Genomic DNA, 21524 nt, shown 5'->3' with positions numbered 1-21524 from the left:
ACAAACCACTTTGGGGGCAAGATTTGATGACTATGAAGTGCTAATCTGACTAACCTCTATGGTTGTATCTGTGGCTCAAGTGTCCCCACACTATCCTAACTGATGTCCCTCATTCTCATTCATACTAGTAAGCACAATACAACAGCTTTAAAGCCTGGGATGGACCTGCTCAATTCTTAATTCAAATTATCAGATAAATAGTCGCCTAAGTGGTTCTGAAAATGCTGTAAGCTTTATTGACGAAGTCAGAAAATGCTTTTACTCACTAGGGTAAAATTGTGCTTTTAGAACTAAGAAACGTATTATTTACTTATATCTGGTATTGGAATACACTAGAATGGTGGTTCTCAAACTTTATCATGCATAAAAATCACCTCCCCCTTCTTCACCTCCATCCCAAACTCCCCTGCATTTCTGATTCAGTAGGTGGGGGGGGGGGTAATGCCTAGAATTTGCATTTCTTACAATTTCCCCCTTTTGATGCTAGTGCTGTTAATCTACATACAATACTTTGAGAACCATTGCAGGAAGAGAATTGTCTAGGCAAGTCATTCTGGATCTTTTTACTCAATAATTTATTGATATCTGTTTTACCATCAAAAGGTTTTGAAACATTAATGTCTGTAGTTTGGTCCATATATCTAAAATTTAGGTTTAGGGAACTCCTAGGGAGACTCTTTGGCTCCTATGAAGTTCTAAAAAGCAGCAAAGGATGATGTTAGTTTGAAGGAACCAGTGATAAAAATAAGGAAGGGACTCCCTTGCAAATTGTAGCTTAATGAAGAAAGCAATTAGAAAGATCTGTGAAAAAAGCAAGAGTAATCAATGTGAACAGAAGGGAAATACACAGGTTGCACAGAAAGAGTAGTCTGAAATGTGATTCGATTATCAAAATCTAGAGATTATTCCCATTTTTTTCAGTGAAATAATAAAAATTTGTTCTAAAAAGTAGGCAGAGTTGAGGAAACTTCAGCCCCAATCTCTGTTTAATATCCCAATTACTAATTCATGTTGTTGAATGGCTTTGGATAAAAACTTCTACCATTCTTGTTTGGTGAATGTATCAAATATATTTCTGTTTGAGCATATTAGACTGAATTCCTTTCTGATTTCAGCTGAGATTAGAGCCTAAAGCTAAGAAAAATAGAATGTCTAGGTTTTGTTCTTTTGTTAACTCCTTATCCTTTTCTCCCTGGATAAGAACCCTCTTGGGCAGTTTTCTTTCCATCCCAGCCCTTCTATCCATATTTATTTTTCCTTCAGTAAAAATTGGTTGAACAAGTATTTTCTTGTGTTCTTGAACAAAATAATTCACTTCTTTTGAGATTATTGTTTATTTTTTAATATGGACATTTCAGTGTATCAAATGTGTAGGGTTTAGTCCTTGGAGGCAGAAATGCAATCCCATTCATTAAATTAAATTCCTCAGTAGCTCTTCCTATTTATGTGGACTTAAAAAAAAAGTAAAGCATGCAGTTGTCTGATACATGAATAAAAGACTTTAAACATACACTTTAAAAAATAGCCAAGAAAGATCATAAAGGAAATGATAGGATGCTTCCAAAAATGCTCATTTAATATAAGAATTCCTAGTGTTACTGATGAACTACTCAGTTAAAATATATTATTATGCAAAAATAATTGTACAGCATGAATAGATTTGAGTTATAGGAGAGAACGAAAATAGAACTGTTTACATTAGCCTCTGGGAAATCAATGCTCTGTAATGTGTTATGGGTCATATATCTGTAGGATTTTATATAGTTGTTCTTATTTGTCATGGAAACTTCTGCTTCCTGGCTTACTTGGAATTAATTCTACTGTGAATAATTTGTAATTTCTATGGTGACTATTTATGAAAAACAGTAAACCATGACACATTTTGTGTGTGTGTGTGTGTGTGTGTGTGTGTGTGTGTGTGTGTCTGTGTGTGTGTGTGTCTGTGTGTGAACACATAGACAATTTCTTGCTTGGTTTAAAATCTACAGGCTGCTGGTGTCCAGAGTGCAAGTCCTAATTTGTACTGTTATCATTTAGGTCTCATTATTCACTTAAAAATCCCACATATTTTCTTTAGAGAGTTTCTTATTTTTGGATATGTCTTAGTTTGAAATACATAACCCCACAGTTATACTTTTTCAATATCGAGTCATATTTTTCACATTTTAATATTTCTGAATTTGGAGTGGTACTTAAAATCAATGTGAATGTTCAACATGTATTTTCTTCTGTGCAACTATCAGTGATTCTTAGTTAATGACATCTTAATATCAAGAAAATAACTGGTAAGATGTACCAGTAAGAATTTAGCAGCTAACCATATCTGAATATAGCATCACAGTAAATTTTCCAAGCTTGACTTAAATGATTTTGAAAGTCTAAGAGTTAGCATTGGATATATTCACATGTACAGTTGTAGGACTACATACATATATTTATGCATATACATACACAGTATATAACCATATGCATAAATACACATATATATAATATTGTGGTCAATACTTATGATTTCAAAATCATTTAACTCTGTGAAAAATACAAATTTTGATGATACATCAGTTTTGGACAACTATTTCATATTTGCTGCTTATATAAGATATGCATATAGATATACTACATATAATAATAATATATTTATTTATTTATTTAAAGAAGTGTTTTGACTTTTTTCAAAAAGCAGTTGCTAGTGACTTTATACTTGTTCATCTTGATGCCTCTACTTTCCATTTGTGTACATAGCTTATTTCTAAGAGTAGCCTCGGGTTTTGCTATGGTATGTGCAATTTGATGTGTGTTTGGGGATTGGTTAATAATATTTGTTTCAGTCCTTCCAAACATGAGCTTTGGTAGTTTTACTTATAGTCAAAGTACCAAGATATGTCCTTGGTATTATTTGAGTAATATTAAGAAACAATGGAAAATATCTTCCCTACTGGCTTAGGTAGGGATTCCCATCTTGAAAATTTTATTATTAATTATTATTTTGGTTCCTAAGTATTGAGGCAGTTGATGAAATGGAAGTGTTATATGATGAGAGTAGTGTAAGCAATTATCATCAGCATTGCAGGTTGGTTTTCTAGGAGTGTCAAAGTTGGCTTAGATGTCACCTCAGGTCCTACCTTAATTTCTTTAGGATTTTTTTTTTATTTTTTTTTCAACGTTTATTTATTTTTGGGACAGAGAGGGACAGAGCATGAACGGGGGAGGGGCAGAGAGAGAGGGAGACACAGAATCGGAAACAGGCTCCAGGCTCTGAGCTGTCAGCCCAGAGCCTGACGCGGGGCTCGAACTCACGGACTGAGAGATCGTGACCTGGCTGAAGTCGGACGCTTAACCGACTGCACCACCCAGGAGCCCCAATTTCTTTAGGATTTTTGTAGTGGTTCTCTGTCTAGCTTCCTGAGCAGCTGTGGCCATTTGTTCCATCTCTTGGTCAACAACTGCCTGGACATATCTGTAATATCTTCCTCATGATCATCACTATCATCCATTGAGCATGTACACTGTGCTAGGTACCATGCTACATGCTGGACTAGGGTCATCTTATTTAAGTTTCCAAAGGCTGCTTGAGGTAAATATAATTTTCCCCATTTTACAGTTGAGGAAACTAAGATAGTTTATGTAGTCTACAATCACTTACTTGGTGAATTGCAGAAGTAGTTGCCTGACTTCTTCATCACTACATTTTACTGCTTATTTATCACTGGCACTGTCCTTGGAGCCTAGAGAAGTGAACACAATGTAATGTGCCTGATACTATTTAGACACCAGTTCTCAACATTTGAATCTTATTTTCAGTAGGGCGAACACAGATTTCCTGTGCTACACCATAGCTTTATGATACTGCTTTGCACACTGGGCCCTCAGAAAATAAGCAGTCTATCAGGGATTTATGTGTGTAAGTGGTGATGGCTCAAAATCAGAGCTGTCTGCTTCTTACAAAGCTCATATTGGTTAATTCAAAGTGTAAGGAGAAGGGTCTAATTTGGAGAACATTCTGGGCTAGGACAGGAACTTTACATATACTCTCAGATACAAATATGTGTAAGATATTTTAGGGAGACCTTTAGGGATTTTAAAGCTAAATTTCTGTGTTGACTTGGAAGTTGGTAGAAATTTTTCCAATTAAGTGATGTTAAACTTTTCTTTACACCAAAAAATGCGAAAGGTTAGGAACTTCAATCAATCTGTAGTTTGATTATTTTGTTTCCTATTAAATAATAGTTGCTTTATTTCTTTCTGTATGTAAACATGGTTATAGGTAGGTGCTGGGGGGACAGCAGGAAAGGGGAAGTGAGAAACAAACATGAATAAGACATTATTTCTGCTCTTTGGCAAAATCATAGACTAGTGAGGAAAATAGATAAAATAATGCAAGAGAGTGAAGGAAGACAATGGATGGGGTGAGCTGGGATACAAGTTATTGTGTGTTATGTATAAGGACATATATATGTATATATATGTATATTCATATGTGTATGCATACTGTGCTCTGATTTGCTGATTCTACTAATTATATTGTTCATCCTTTGTGGGTGCATAACAAACCAGCCATCTTTTTTGTTTGGAAATAATGTTGTTATTTTCCAGATTTATTGGCAAGAGCCAATTTTGCTGAGAAGTGATTTACATTTACTTTTATAGACTCTCCCACAGAGATACTATATTTTACTTTGAAGCTGATTTATCTGTTTGAAGAGCAATCTATCTCTTGGAACTCTTTAGCATTCTAATGGTTAATTTGTGTAAGTACAACAGACTGTTGGATCATTAATTTTAATTATTTTGATTCTAGTAGTAGTTTATTTTAAAATTTTTTCAGGAAGAACTTAATTAAGAGCCTGAACTTATGTTATGCTACCTTTAAACTTTAAAAAACCCTAACTTTTTAAATGTTTTTAAATTATTACATGTAATCCAGACTTTGGTATTAATTTTGGTATTTTGAAGAGCTAAGTTGCCAACTAAAGTAAGAATAGCTATCCTGAGGTCAAAAATATATGATAATAAGGCAAGGACTCAATATAATTTTGAAAATTTTCCAGGGTCTGGAACTTGAGAATAATGTGAAATAAAGCATTACATACAAGAGGATATTAATTATTCTAGTGTCTTTTGTGTCAAAAATATAGTGAACTCCTGCAGAATGAAATTATAAAGTGAAAAAAAAATCAAGTTTCACTTAAAAGGTCTTAGTTCTCCTTGCACCAAAATGCATTTGGAGTAAAAAGAAAACAAATTCTGAATTTTATGTGTGTCTTGCAAATTTGTAATTTTAGTAGTGTCCCCACTACATCTAAGTAATGGAGAATCTTATAAAATTCAGGTCCCCTTATCTTTGCAATTTCTAAAAATATATCTTAAATATTTAAATGATGTTTCCACTTGTGAATGTATTTTGTCTTTACAAAACAATTTGTTTCTATTCCAGATTTGCAGCGAGAAATAAATGGGAGCTGGCTACATATACATTGGTTTTCATAATTTCACATGCTAGTATCTACAAAAGCAAATAGAAGTATTCATTCATTAATTTATTCACTTCAACAAAGATTTGTTGAATGCCTTCTCTGGGCCTGGTGCTGTGTGTTAGATGCTGGAGGTAAACCAAGTGCTTGTCCTTAAAGCTTCTGGTTGGAATATAAACCATTCTAACATGTTTAGCAAGTGGAAGAGAGAGGAGTTCATATAGAAAGAGAGTTTCTCTATTCCCCAACTGGCATTTCTGTCGTATTCATTCATTCTTGTTCTTGTTCTCTCTTCCTTGAATTATTAATGAACTGCCTCAATACTTTTATGGTATGTATATTTTGAAGGTCTGTCTTCTGTGGTCCTTATTTGTACATGTATTTTATTTTATGTTAGACCATAACCTTCTTGAGCATAAAATCTATGATTAACCACATTTCCCTACGGCTTATATCATTTCACATGGTGCCTTAAACATAGTAAGTTCTAAATATGTATTCAATGAATCAATGAACACATGAATGAATGAAATAGTAGAGTAAAGGGTATTTAGTATAGCTGGGAAGAAATTAAAAACCATCGCAGGATGACTGGGCTTTATGAGAACTACATGGCTAAGAAAATCTGCTACAGTCTAATGATGTTAAGACCAGGCTATTATGACTCTAGGATAGAAGTAGAGGGCTACAATGAATTTCCAAAAATACATACTAATGATGAGGCACATAGTGCTGTGTTACAATGTTTACAATCCTTGTTTACTTTTTATTTTATTTTAATTATTCAAACCTTTTATTATTAATTTTACTTTAAAACATTAATATATTATATTTTATTATGTGAAGTATTAGTTACATGTTTGAAATATATAAAAATTGTAAAAACAATTTTAAAAATAAAATATTCTTAATTTGGTGATTTTCCTCCTATAAATTGCAGAATGTTTTATCTGTGCTTTGTCCTTTAATACCTTCCACACCTGCATTTTTCAGCCTTTAGTGCTCCCTGGAAACATAGCCCGTGATCTCCAAGAGTTTGGTTCACCTGCCAAATTAGCTCTCCCAGTAATGGACTCTGCTCAGGATCCTTCTGTGTTAACCTCTGTTTTATTTTTGTAGTGCCAGTAGAAAGTGATGTTTCTCTTTTACTGAGGCAAAGCAAAATGCCCCAAACTGTTTTCATTTACATGCAAATCTTTCTGCACAGTCCGATGCCTGCTAAATTGGCACAGTTGCCAGGTAAAGTGATGGGACCCAAATTGAGACTATGACTCAAAGGCCCCACTGATCTTGATGCTGTGTTTCCAAATCTGTTTCTTCATACTGTTGTGCAATGAGGTACAGTTGCTAATCAGTTTTAAAACAATCTCCTTCTTTTTCTTTTTTCTTCCTCCCCTCCCCGGAAATTGTAGTTACAATAGTCCACTTAAGGATCATATAATGATGATGATACAGCTGTTGATATTTTAAATATAGATTTGTATAAATCTGTGAATGAGTGAAAATCATCAATTGCATTCAACACTTCAAAACAAACAACAAATTATAGTGTTTGGCACTGCTACAGATGTGTCTGGTATAAGAACTCTTTGTATCTGTGACTGACAGGGCATTTCAGTCTCATGTTGGGGTACTGTATGGGATTTCTCTGAACATAGGCATTAATATTTGGTTTCCTGTCATCATTTCTGATATCCTACCTGCTTTCCAACTGGTGTTTTACTCCCTGCTAGCTTATTGGAGTTTTGACCTTCTTCATAAAATAGGCTGTCCATTTCTGACATGCCTGATCTTGAGAACTTATCCTACATTGGCAGGATTTTGATATCCAGACTCTCTTTGGGGTTCTCATTTCTATTGAGGACCCAGAGAGCTGTACCTTAGGATTCCCTGAATCTTGTATTGGTCTTCCAAACAGGCTTTCAAATGATATGATTATCTACTGATTAGAAAAGAGTTTCTCTTCAACCTTATTTTTAAATTAGTTCAGATGTTTTTGCTGAGATTATCTCCAAACTAAATGAGATAATATTCTATATCAGTTGCATAAAAATCTTACACTTCAGGATTTAGTTCACATAATACTTCCTATACGAAAACCCATCAGATAATTTGATTCTGTAGTGGTGAGCTCCCGCTATGAATTTCTTCAGAATTTCAATGTATATAAGTATCAACATGTACCATTTCTTCCATCCATCCATCTATCCATACAACCATCATTTAGTATTCTTGGGATACTGAATGAACAAAATCAATTCCTTTGAACAAGCCAGCAGTTTTACAATACTGTTTTTCCTAGGTGGGTGGAAGTGTGTGTAAGTTATGGAAATGGAGAGAAAGATCTGCCTTTTCTCTGAGCCTTTATATGGGTAACATCATGTTTGAGCTGGCCAGCTTGGTCTTATTTATAACATTGCTATTATTTCATTTATGTTAACACGATCTATATAGACTATAAATTTTATAGAGAATAAAGATTTTTTAGAGTTTTACAGGCTTGTGTATTAGTAAAATTTTGAAAATTCTTGTTAGTAGAAAGACTGGAAGTGAACAGAACTACTCACAAAGTTTGCATTTATATACTTATGTTTGTAATGAAGATACAAGATCTTCAGATAAAGTTGAGCTAATAGATATAGTTAATCTAATTCATTACAAGTAATTCATTAATATAATTTAATAATTATCAATATATTAATGATTAATTTATGATTTCAAATTTTATGTGACACAAAGATTACAAAATTTAATAAGTATTTCCTTATAATACAGCTTTTATTCTAATACAGTAAAATAACTCTTGTTGACATTTAAATAGATTACCTTCTAACTTGTGTTAGCACATACAGATTGTATAAGGGGTGACTATCATTAGAGTGATTGGAATTAATGTTAGGAGTAGGGAGTATCTAGCTCTGGCCAGTGTTTTACCTATATTGTCTCACATAATTTTAGTCTCTTTCTGTCTGTCTGTCTGTCTGTCTGTCTCTCTCTCTCTCTCTCTCTCAGTTTCATCTAGCACTTACAAACTGTCATTTTCTAGGTTCATTTTCTCTTACCTTACTTCATAGGCTGTAGTATGTCTGTCTTAACTTCTTAATAATACGGGATAGCTAAATGGTTGTATCTTTGATGAGGGTTATATGATCAGCTACATATATACGCAGATAATCTTTTTCAACTATGGCTTTGATCAAACTAATTAAAAATAAAGTACATAAAGGAAAAATGTGAAGTGTTATGTCTTAATGGTCCACCTTATTTCATTACCAATATTGTGATTTGGTTTTAGCTGTAGGTTCAAAGTAGATATCAAATGTGGTTAAAAAATCAAAGTATTTTAGCTCATACTTAGACTTTAAAACTCAAGCCTGAGGTTGCATAACAATCTTCATTATCATCAGAGTACCTTAGTCAGAGAATATGTTTTAGCTCCTTTTAACATGGCTGGATATTCAGTAATACACAAGGCACAACTATAAAATAATACAAGGGAATTACACGTTTTTATTATTGTTTCCTAATTGTTAGGTCCTACAATTTATATTGCTAACCAATGACCAGAATGATATGAGATAAGTGGTGAAGGAAAGGATGAACCTTAATTTACAGACATATACTCCAGATAGAATTTCTACGGGGTACAGTCTTCCTTGTGAAAAAGTTTAATTTTATACCATTATGGATAGTATGAAAAATTCATAATTTTTCATTCTATTATTTAAGTACCTATTATCAAAATATCAAGATTAAAAAGGAAAAACTGATACAAATCTTTAAAAAATACACAATTAAGGAAATCTAATATAAGGGATAGGACATCTAAACTAATCTAAGGTGCAAAATGTTTCTTATAATTTTCTCATGGCTACTAAAGAAGTTCTCACCTGAATGAACCTCTGAATAGAGTTATAAAAATTTTTTAAATTAATATACTCTTAATATCTGATTTTGGCCCCTCAGATTTAGTTTTAAATTTTATAAATGGAATTCTGATATTACATGAGATAATATAGTCATATTATATATAATCACAGTATATTATATATTATGTATAATTTATAATATATAATAAGTATACTTATATATATAAGCATATTTTCTGTATATAAACATAATATATGTTTGTGTATAAATACATACACACACAACTTGGAAATGGTTAGTGACTTTTTCCTAATAAGAACATGTTTGGTATTTTCTTCCTATTACCCTTTCTCACTAGTAAGTATTTGTGGAATTCTCACTTCAGGCATACAATTGTGCCAAACATTTGAGGATAATTCAAGGCACGACAGATCTGAGGATAGATTGTCTACTATCACTGAGTTTCTATCCTCATTTAGAATATATGAATGTCAAGTTAAAAAACTGGTAAACTTGAGACTAGTTATAAGTATAAATACTAAGAGAGAAGGCTTTCAGTGTATGATATTTTGTGCTTATTTGTAAGGAACTATAGCCTGTGATTTCACCCTCTTTCTGAGAAATTTTGTCAAAACAAGGCATCTCTTTTTTGAACAGGTGTTGACTTCGGAAAATGATTATTATCAACTGAATTTATTGTATCTTTGTCTCATCCTAATAGAGAACTGATTAGATTTTTCTTACCTCTTATTTTTTTTTCTTTTCTCATGTGCTTTTTTTGGCTTAAGCTTACATTTTCATAAAATATTTATAGTTTTTGTAAGTAAATCAGATTCTTAAAAGTATACAATGGGAATAATCCCAAATACCTATGGGAAGAACGAATGTATTTTGAATGGCTTATTTTCAATGATTTTATATTTTTTTATTATAGGACATGAAACTGGGACACATACCAGTGACAGTGTAGGGGCAAAGCTATACAGTTTCTTAGTACTAGGTTCTTATTGTTGAACTGTAATCACAAGCGACTGAATAATGCAGGTTTTCTTAGTCTTTCTGAAGAATTTAAAAATACAAATTAAGAATGAAAAAATTCTAGAAAATAAGAACAGTTCACATATAATTCAAATGTAGTTAAAATTCCAAGAACATTGTTGAAATTTTGTATTGAGTAGACAGTGAAAAGTAACGCCACGAGATAGGGTCATTCTGTTTTAGGAATGGTGTTGGCAGGAAAAAGAAAACTACACTATGTAGCAATTTTTAGCATTAAACAACATTTCCTAGATAGCCACACGAAAGAACATTGACAAATTTATTGGATCTGTTGGCTGACCATTTTTCTAATTGTACCTCACAGTGTGTTCAGTTAGAGGGCAACTGTGTGACTTATATTTGTGTCATGGTGCTGGAGCTACATCTTAGGCCCTTTCTTTTTACTTGAGGACATTAGCAACGTGTGTGTGTGTGTGTGTGTGTGTGTGTGTGTGTGTGTGTGTGTTTTAAGTATATTTATTTATTTTTGAGAGACAGAGAGTACAAATGGGAGAGGTAAAGAAAGAGAGGATGAGAGAGAGAATCCCAAGCAGGCCCTGCACTGTCAGCCCAGAGCCTGATGCTGGGCTCAGACTCACCAACTGTGAGATCATGACCTGAGCTGAAATCAGAAAGTTGGAGGTTTAATGGACTGAGCCACCAGGTGCCCCAACAACATGGTTTTGAAGAAAGGAAGACTCTTTCTCTAATAAATTAGATAGCTCCTGTGGGTATTTGAAAGGATTCAAAGTTTAAGAATTTTAATAATGCAGAAGTCTTTATACCAGTATGCTTAGTGGTCCCCTGATCATGCTTGCCCCTGCTGATCCAAGGGGCACAGCTGCTTTATGGTCAGAACACACAGGTGGCTTCTCTCAGAATGCATGACTACCACAGAAATGCCTGCCTGGTTCAGCATTCAAGTTACACTCTGCTCATAAGAATTTAATTAATATAGGTTGACAGTTTCTGCTAACCAAAATCTGGTTAGTGTCTTGACTCATAATACTGTGGTCAATTCCCTGGACTACCCAGGTTGGAGGTGCTTTTATTAGTTCTAGAGCTTGACATCTGATCTTTAAGATCTCTTTTAGTGCTCACATTTTGAAATTTTCTTCTCTGTGCTGATACAGAATAGATACTTTATCTTTAAAAAAAAAAGCATGTACTTGGGGGAGAAAAGGCCCTTCCTTTTCTATATTCCCACCTCATTCCTTCAGAGATTTCTTCTCCTGTGGACCAGCTGAGCAATTCATAGATTCAGTGAGTCCCTAAGAGCCCCATAGAGTAATTGAGAATTTGGGAGGAAGGAAAATGATTCTCAACTTCATGGTGTAGGAAATGCATTTCTAGAGACTGGGGCCTTGAGTATAGCCCTTTCCAAATCAGCTTGGGGGTTTAGGGTTTTCAACTTATGCCACGAGCAATATTGATTAAGCATTTTCTGCCTTGCCCATTAGCTCTCCCTTCTGCTCAGTGCTGTAGTGAAATCACAATTTGTGCCATGGAAATCACTGAGGCAATAAATCCAGCACTTATGACTTCAATGTATTATTGAGAAGAGAGCACAGATGGACTATAAGGGAGCAAGCAGTTGTTCAAACCAACTAATATCTTTGATAATTAATAAATGTAACAGGGGAAATGAACAGCAAATGAAGGAGTAACTGATTTAATTTTTAACTAAAACACAGCATAAAAAATTCTTTTATTTGCAATTTTTAAAAATTCTCTCCATAGCTTTGAAAGACAATCTTTTGGTCCTGAGACCACTGAGTGCAATCTCAATGACCTTGTAATGCAAAGAGAATGAACATATTCTATGTCTGTCGTCTGTAATCACTTTGGGTCCAGCTTAAATTTCTACCCAATGTAGTATGAGTATCCCTGTTTATTGAACACCAGCTAGATTTCGGGACCTGTACTAGGTACTGGTAATTTAAAGATAACTGAAGAATGGTTCCTGTTTTCAAGGCGCTTCTGGTTTCTAAGAGGGATCCATGCATGTAAATATAAACAGTGAGTAAGCTCGGCCTTAATGGGGTTATGCAGTGGCCTCAGAGGAAAGCATGATATACTCTGCTAGGCTGGAGTCAGGAAACTCTTCATAAAGAGAACTCCTAAGCTAAGCTTGAAGGAAGAATAAGAAACTCCCTAGGGAAAAAACAGACCATCCTAGGTAGAAGCACAGAGGCATGAGACAGATGACAGGATGGCTGGTCCAGGGGGCTGGAACTACTTAAATGGCAGGAGCAAGTATTGGATACGGAGGAGCAGCAACAGGTATCCATATGGTTTATGAGAATACAGCAAAATGATGGGTGAGAGGTGATGAGGGCCTGAGGTCAGGTGTAAGTACTAGCAGTGCAGATGGAAAGAGAAGGGTCAGTCTCCATCACTTACCAGGTGGGTGACCTTGGGCGAGTTCATTAACCGCTCTGAGCCACAATATTGGTGTTGGTTAAATGAAGATAATAATCCCTACCTTACAGTTTTGTTATTAGCACTGGAGATAATATATGTGTGATTCCTGGAATAGTAAGTTCTCAGTAAGTGAGAGGGATGATTATAATATTATTCCCGATTGACTGAAACACTCCATCGTGTCCTGTGTTCTTTTTCTACGTAGCTCTGCTTGTCACTTTCATATCATTGTTCAATATATAGCTGAAACGAGCTCAGAGAATTAAGCATTTTTTAAATGCTTCTGCCAACACTCATTTTTCCAGTAATTATTAGTGTTGCCACATTAATCTATATTTGAGATGCAATCAAGTTGAAGTGCTCAAAAATTTATTAGCTTCGTCTATTTGAAGGAAGGAGAAAGAAACATTTGGACATTATTAGAATGGTTGGCTTATTAGTGAAAAGTATTCATAGTTCAAATATCAAATATCAACTAAATTGAAAAGACTGAGAATTGTAATTCTAGAATAGGAATCTGATTTACTGTTTAACTTTGGACATGTAATTTCACCTTTTCTCTGCATATCTATAAAATGAGGAAGATAATGACTCCTGATTAAATACTGGTTGAAAGGCTTAAGCATAATAAAGACAACAAAAATAACTTTCCTCTCTGAGGAGAAAAAAAAATTGTGTCAGCAAATCTGTTGATTTGTTGGGACTTAACAATAAAACACTCTAGATGGGAATTATATCCTGAGTCCAGGTTTTTTCATCAGCATCAGATTCTCCAAATGTATTCCTGACTTCCAAAATTTTGTTCCATACCTCAGTAGTTTTGTTTTAAATGATAAACAGCAAAATCTCTGTGAAAGGTAGAAATTAACTTGCTGGCGTTTCTCTTCCCACCCCCATATAGATGCTGTAAAATAAGTGGAAAAATACAATTTCAAAACCTAATCCAGCAGAAAATGTCTCTAACCTGCAAAACAATCTACTTGTTTATGTAACATGGATGATTTCTTTTTCTTGAAAGAAAGTGTCTCTTTATAAAGACATGCAAGCATTTGGGGTTATCACTCATCCTGGTTTCCCCTTGCTCCCTTTTTCCTGCCTCTCTGGATCCTACCAGGAGCCAGATTAAATTCTAACAATTATAGGAAGCCTTTAGAAAAAAACAAAACCGAAAAACGTCTATAAACATGCTTCTCTGTGCTGTAGCAGTTTGTTATTTTACTCCTTCCTCAGTACTTCATGCAAGCTGCTATGTTAGTGACTATCTTATGATGAATTTTGCCTTATCTTCCCAATTATATCACAGACGCTTGAGAGCAACTACTTTGCCTTTCCATTGTCTTTCCTAGTCCAGAGGAGATATTTGTAGATTTATTGGCTTCTTTGGGGCTTTCCAAACCCAGATATACAAGTTTTACCTGATATTGCACATCTCTCAGATCTTAGATTTAGGTCCTGCTCTGTTCCTGCATTCCTTTTGTGTCTGTGGCAGAAAGTTGGCAGCAAGCTGGGCCATGGACATTCATATCTGTGTTTATGGTGGTTTCTTTAATCCCTAGGACACTTCCCTTGGGTTTATAAAGCAGACTTTCTTATGCACAGCATGTGCTTATAAATCAATCTCAAAAATATCCCAACACAAAAAATATGGCCAGCAGAGCATGAGGGAAACCAAACTGGGAATGCAAATCTTGTCTCTAAAACTTATAAATATGGATTATGCCTTGTCCTCCCAAATATTGTGAATTATTGGTGACTTTAAATTCATGTGTAGGTTCTAGTTGAAGTGGATTAAGAGTGTCTTAGAAATTGTATTCCAATTTAAGAAAACTCTTAATGGGAGCCAAATTATACCAAAATTTTAAGTCACATAATCAAATGAAGTGCTTACTGCAGTGTGTTGACATTTTCTGTCTCTCTCTGCTTTTGCATTCTCATAATTATATTTGGCCTGCTATACTCACTGTGAATTTTGAGGATTCTGATATTAAGATGACATCAGAAAAAAATTGTAAACCATAATAATTGCCTTGATTCTGTTTTCCTAGATTATTTAGAGGGAGTAACATTTTATTGCTGTCTCAATCGCTTCCCTGCTGATTTCCTTCTTCACCTTCTTAGAGACACAAATGCACACAACACACACACGCACAAACACACACACATGCACAAACACAATCATGCTATAAAACAGTCATATTTTAGGGATTTCTACATTGTATATTGATTGGTTAGTAGGCACTGTAGCTGTGTGGTCTTAGAAGTAGATAGAAGTCTCTTCAGAACTTGGAATTGCACTGGGGAAAAGTCACTCTTCAGGCCCATTTTAGGGTGTTTACTGAGCTTAGCAAAATATCTGAAAATAGTATTCTTTAAATGGGGGGATTCCAGAATACCTTTGTATGTGGTGGTTCCTATGAGGGAATGCCCTTAAACTGAAGTTTGGATAACTTGGATTTACTTGGTCAAAGTGTGACCCTGGCCTAGGACCTAGTATATATGTCCTACTAGTTCACTATTATCCAAGCTAATACATAAGTTTGAAATGGGACTTTCTAAGCTCTTGCTGTGTTTTATATTTTAAATCACTCCTGCTCTCATTCTTCTTTCTTTTCCCATTCCACCCTTTCTTTTGTCTTTATTAATTGATTCATCCATTCGATAAATGATCATTGAACATGCATTATGTGTCAGCTGCTATCCGAGGTGCTAGTGTGATGAGTAAACAAAAATAGATATTATAGTAAGGGGATACACATTAAACACATAATCACAAAAAGATATAAATTTTGATGTTGGTTATGGAGGAGAAGTACAGGGAACTAGTCTTGCAGGGAGATACATCATGGAAGGTTTCCCTAAAAATGTTTCATGAGAATTGAGGTGAGTGAATAGATGAGTGAAGGTGGGAGGAAGCATGTGTCAAGCTGAACTAACACGGCAAAAGATCAGAGACAGCCATGTGACGGAGAGACCAGAACAGTGGAACTAGAAACTACAGCATGGCACTGGGGGTGTAGGCAGAGGCTAGTTGGAGATGGGACCAATTTTAGGTTTGTTTGTTCATCAGGTTTAGATGTTATAAACCGATTGGAAGCCATTGAAGGATTTTAAGCAGGCAAGTGACATGAATTGATTCATATTTACAAAAAGAGCATTCTGAAGAGGAAAGAGAATTAGAGGCAAGAGTGGATGTGTGCAAACGCTGTTAGGAGGCTACTGGAGGATCCATTAGAGAAGTCAGAAGACACTGTGGATAGGGGTGATAGCCATGAGGTGGAGGGAATTCCATAAATGTCAGGAACATTTAGTGGAGGGACAGAATCTGGTGAAGGGATTAGAAATGGGGCTGAGTGAGAAAGTCTCAAAGATATTTGGGTTTCTGGATGCACAAATGCCCTGATTTGGAGAGCATTCACTGGAACAGCATTCACTACAAGGGAATGGGTTCACAGTTGATTTGTGAGTTTGGTGTTAGATATGATAAAAATGTAAAGATTTTGACATAGCCTCATGGAGATGTTGGAGAGGGACTTTGTTCAACTCTGGGTCTCAGAAGAGAGGTCTGGGCCAGAGTAATCAGCATGACAATCAGAGACCATATCAACTGGTTTTGCTTGTTTGTTTTAGTAGGGTATGTTTCTAAAGCTAAATTGAACATTTCTTTTTAAATGTTTTCCTTGTTTATGTTGTAGTATTGTTATTTACTCCCTTACCAAAATTTACAATTCAATATTATTATTGTTAATTATTGTTTTTTAACTATAGTCACCATATTGAACATTAGGTCCAGTACCATTTTAATGCTTTATTTATTTTTTAAATGTAATGTGATTAGGAAACATGATGTTTGAATTAAATTTTTTGAGAAACACCCTTAGATTTTGAAAATCAGTTTCTTTTATACCCTCAAATGAATCTGACTTACTTTAAAGGATAAGGGCTTTGCATTCTAATGGAATCCTAGAAATCAGTTTTTGGAGATAAAGTTGTATGTTGGTACCCTTACATGTTGCTCTGTAATTGTGGATTGTGATGCATGTGTACTTTTCTCATCTCCCTATCACTAACCAGCAAAGGGACTTAAGCAAGTCACCAACCTTGCTGGGACCTCATTACTTATCTGTTGAAGAGAGGATTGTATTAACATGATCCCCAAGATTCATTTTGGCCTTAAGAATCTATGAAGACTTAGCATTACTCTTCAGAAAATAGGAATAAGGATGGGGAGAGATACTGGAAAAGGGTTAGATCCCTGGAAGAACTGAATCTTCTGAAATTATTCAGGATCTAGTAAAGGGGAGTTTATACTTTAAAAAGAAATCTTTCTACACATGCTGAAAGACAGTTAAATCGCTGCTAAAAATGTGAAATGGAGGTGATCAACATTTCCAAAGGCCGTAAGTAGTGCTACATTTTACTGGTAAATTCCATCATTCTTAAAAAAAAATGAAATAGAGTTTCTATAAAAATGGAGAAAAGGGAAATTGCATGTGCAGATGTAAAATTCCATCTGTGCTTCTGGATCTATTCCATGTTTCACACCTCAGTGAAGGAAATTATTGATTGAAAGCTCAGATTTTGCTGGCTACGTGTAAAAGCTTCCTGTGTTGCTTACCATGCATTTTAAAAATAGGTGGCTTTGAATTTGTCAGTTAATTTTAGCCGCATTTTCCCAGGCCTCCCAACTGAGGAAGCATGCTTTTAGTAAACCTACAATTCAATTAATATCCAACTCAATTAATAGTAATGAGCACTTACAGCGTGCCAGGCAACATGTCAGGCACTTTGCATTAGCCTCAAACTTCGAATGTTTGTAACAGCTTTTCTTTTGCCTCCACGTGGCAGTGTGGGTCCACCTAATTTCCTGGACTGGAGAGGTTCATCTGTATCTTTGACAAATATTAAACATTAGCAGAACAGCAGGTTTGCAGTCTCATAAAGTTTCAGGAGCTTGTCTTAAGTATCTCCAATCTACTTATCTTGTCTCTTTCCCACTTTAATAATGGCAGATGTCACATTTGTGCTCAGGCCCAAGTCAACTCTGCTCTCATTTACTTCTAACCATGAATTTAAGTAGAATTGATGCCTCTCTCAGGGTTATTTTTTTCCTAATCTTATTTCTAATTATGGGATGAAATACTTGTTCCTGTTAATAGAGTTTTAAATGTAGATCACTACTATTTATACTTCTAGGTAAGGGGGGATTTGGGATTTGATGTTTTATTTTTTCAGATTTAGATTTTTGGCCATTATGTTCTATGTTAAACTTACTCAATTAAGAATCTATTAAATGGCATTTATTTGCAGAGAAATTCTTAGAAGCAACACAGAACACCCAAATTGTATCCTTCTTCTTTAAGCCACAGTCACTGCAAATGTATCTTTGAATTTTTCAGGTGCCAACAGCTCTGGGAAAACAAACATATTAATAGAAGCTCAAAGTAGACACCTCAGGTGCCACACGCATCCCTAAGTACTTAAAGAGAGGGGATCAGTTACACAGGTGTTTGCTTAATATGTTAAGAGGGAGATAGAGAGTCACATATTTTTAGAAATAAATATGCCTTGTTAAAATACTGACCATTTTAGCGGTAGTTTGATTCTTAAATGTGTAAGATCTATATATAGTAAGAAATATATATAATATGTAGTATATGTACTTTGATATAATATATATACATATATAGAATATGTATATATTCTGTATATATAATGAAATCCTTTAACTCTTCTATAAAACCTTAGTAATATTAAGAGTCTGTGTTCTATATACACATCTTTGGCTTCTGTAAGAGAGAATTTATAAACATTTCTCTTTGGGTAATAGAATTGTCTGTTTTTAGAAGATCATTCACTAGCTAAATTTTTATGATAAGATTTAAAAGTATTTACCTGAAATTGTTTTGATAATCTAGTAGATCTGGGTATAACTGTGTAAAATAAATATCTGTATCTGAACCAAGAAAATCTCTATAATTAATTACATTTTAGACATTAGGCATTGAGTTATGAGAATCTGTGATTCTTGAGTTATAAGAATCTGTGGCAAAAGGCTCTACTTTTTGCTAAGTATTTTTATGAGCTTTTATTCATTTTGCAAGCTTTCATCTCAGTCTTCGTAACTCTATTTTGTATTTTTTTGTCTTTGATTATGTGATTTTTTTTGCTCTTTGTTCACGTGACTTTAAAAACAGCTCATCAGTTACCTTCTTCTGTAACTATATTAATCTTTATATGATTTTCCATCTCTTCTCCTTCACTGAGCTTTATGACAGCAGTTATTATATTTTTTCATATTTGCATATTAATAGGGATATTGATAAACTGAAGTGTTTCCTAAAGATGATGACCAGCATGGCAAACAATTTAAATATAAAAAAAAATTAGAATTTCTTGGTATTTATACTGGGGGAAAAAGATATAAGGGAGATGATTCTTCAAATAGATGAAGAAATATAAGAGGATAAAATATATCTGTGTTTTCCCAGATTTCAAAATTGAGAGAATGAATGGAAAATGCAGGAGAGTCAGTTTTGTTTCAGTATAAAGAGTTTTAAAAAACAATTAGAGCTATTAAAATGTAATTGCTTTTTGATTTCCAGGTTGGTTATAGCAAGCCAATTTTTCTTTTGCAATACCTAGAACACGCCAAATAAATTATACTTCCTAGAGCTGTGGAAACAACAAAGACTAAGTGAACTAAAATTTCAGGGAGGGGAACCATTCTAAGGCATGCTGCTGATAGTCATTTCTTTCCCTGAAGGCATGTATAATTGTTAGTATAGTCTGAGTATTAGACTTGGCCTAAGTAGGAGGTTTTTTTCTGGGAGTAAGGAAAGCCAAGCCAGGCAAACTATTAGTGATTGTTCAAAGCTTGGATGACAAATGTTGATCATTTCATAGTGTATACAAATATCAAATTGTTATGTTGTACACATGAAACTAATACAATGTTATATGTCAATTACATTTTAGTTAAAAAACATGCATGTTTAATTCCTCAGGTGTAAATACTAACAGAATAGTTAAAGGAAGTATAACATATCAGTATAAATAAAAGGAATGATAAAAAAATATTTGGCTAATACAAAGAAGATAAGCTATGACAAAAAAAGAATATAGTATATAGGACAATATTAGGAAATAGAGAAAAACATAAGAGCAAATCTTAAAATCCTGAAATAGGCACGGGTTTTTGAAAATAGAACACAAAAGCACTAACCCTAAAATTAAAAATATATATAGAGAGTGGTTTATAACTAAGAATGGTTGTTCATAACAGTACACCATTAAGAGAATGAGAAGACATTCACAGAGGGAGAAGATACTCTAAATACATGTATCTGACAAATGGCTCCTATCTAGATTATAAAGAACCCCTACATATAAAAAGAGAAAGTTAAACAGTTCAATGGAAAAATGGATAAAAGTCTTGAATAGATACTTCACATAAGAGTACAGTTGGTCCTTGCACCATGCTCCCTCCTACCCACCCAACTCTGCACAAAAATATGGGTATAACTTTTGATTCCCCTAAAACTTAACTACTAATAGCCCACTGTTGACCAGAAGTCTTACCAATAACATAAATAGTCATACAATAATGTGTGAAATATTGTACAGTTATGATAATGAATGATTATCAGCCACATATAACAATAAGAATGAATCTCATAATGTTGAGTGAAAGAAGTGAGACACCACAAAGTAAATACTGAATGTTTCTATTTATACACAGTTCAAAAACAAGTAGAACTAATCTATGTATGTGAGAGTCAAAATAATGATTACTCTTTGGTGGGTTCTGTATTGCTTGTTGTATCTGTTTCTTAGTGTAGATATTGCTTACATGGGTGTATTTGACATAAATATTCACCATCAATTTATGTGTGTTTTTCTATGTATCATATATTTCAAAAACAAGTTAAGTGTAATGAACTATCTATTGAGTTAATAAGCTTCCTATTCAAGGAAAAGAAATATTCAAGAAGAGAAGTTAGACAATTACTGGTAAGGGAAGCTTTGGAATGGGTTCTGCATTGGGCTAAAAGGAAATGCAACAGATGTTTTTCCAAAAAGTAAAAAAAAAATTTAATGTTTATTTATTTTTGAGAAAGACAGAGCATGAGTGGGGGAGGGGCAGAGTGAGAGGGAAACACAGTCTGAAGCGGGCTTCAGACTGAGCTGTCAGCACAGAGCATGACGCGGGGCTCAAACCCATGAACTGTAAGGTCATGACCTGAGCTGAAGTCAGACACTTAACTGACTGAGCCACCCAGATGCCCATCAAAAATTTTAAATTCTGAAATTCTGAAAATTTTTTAAAGGGTATACTTTGAACAGCCATCACCATATTTCTCTTCTTTCCTTACTAATCAAGTTTGATACCATAGCCTACTTATACTGTTCCCAGTTTACCTCTCACTCTTTCTTCAACTCATACCATTTCTCAATTTTTGACCTCTCAATTGCCAAATCCAGTGGATTCTTTACTCTTTTTTTGACATATTTAGGGAATTTGCTGCTAAAAATTCATTTTCTTTAAAATTCTTTTACCTTAACTTTCCTGGTATCACTTTCTTATTTATTTATTTATTTATTTATTTATTTATTTATTTATTTATTTATGAAATTCAAGTTAGTTAACATATACTGTAATTATGATTTCAGGAATAGAATTTAGTAATTCATCACTTACATATAACCACTTTATTCTTGTTT

General features: G+C 34.2%; 2 protein-coding genes across 3 annotated transcripts in view; one reads left to right on the top strand and one right to left on the bottom strand.

The window, feature by feature from the left end:
• CTNNA3 (catenin alpha 3) overlaps positions 1-21524 on the top strand; it is a 1753506-nt gene that overhangs the window by 582072 nt on the left and 1149910 nt on the right. The gene's annotated exons all lie outside the window — the stretch shown is intronic.
• The window catches only part of LRRTM3 (leucine rich repeat transmembrane neuronal 3), a 163746-nt gene that overhangs the window by 5279 nt on the left and 136943 nt on the right, over positions 1-21524 (bottom strand). The gene's annotated exons all lie outside the window — the stretch shown is intronic.

Source organism: Prionailurus bengalensis, chromosome D2 (assembly GCF_016509475.1).
Source record: "Prionailurus bengalensis isolate Pbe53 chromosome D2, Fcat_Pben_1.1_paternal_pri, whole genome shotgun sequence".
In the NCBI taxonomy this organism is placed as follows: Eukaryota; Metazoa; Chordata; class Mammalia; order Carnivora; family Felidae; genus Prionailurus; species Prionailurus bengalensis.
The sequence above is the reverse complement of the archived record's forward strand: the minus strand, read 5'-3'. Positions and strand labels throughout refer to the sequence as shown.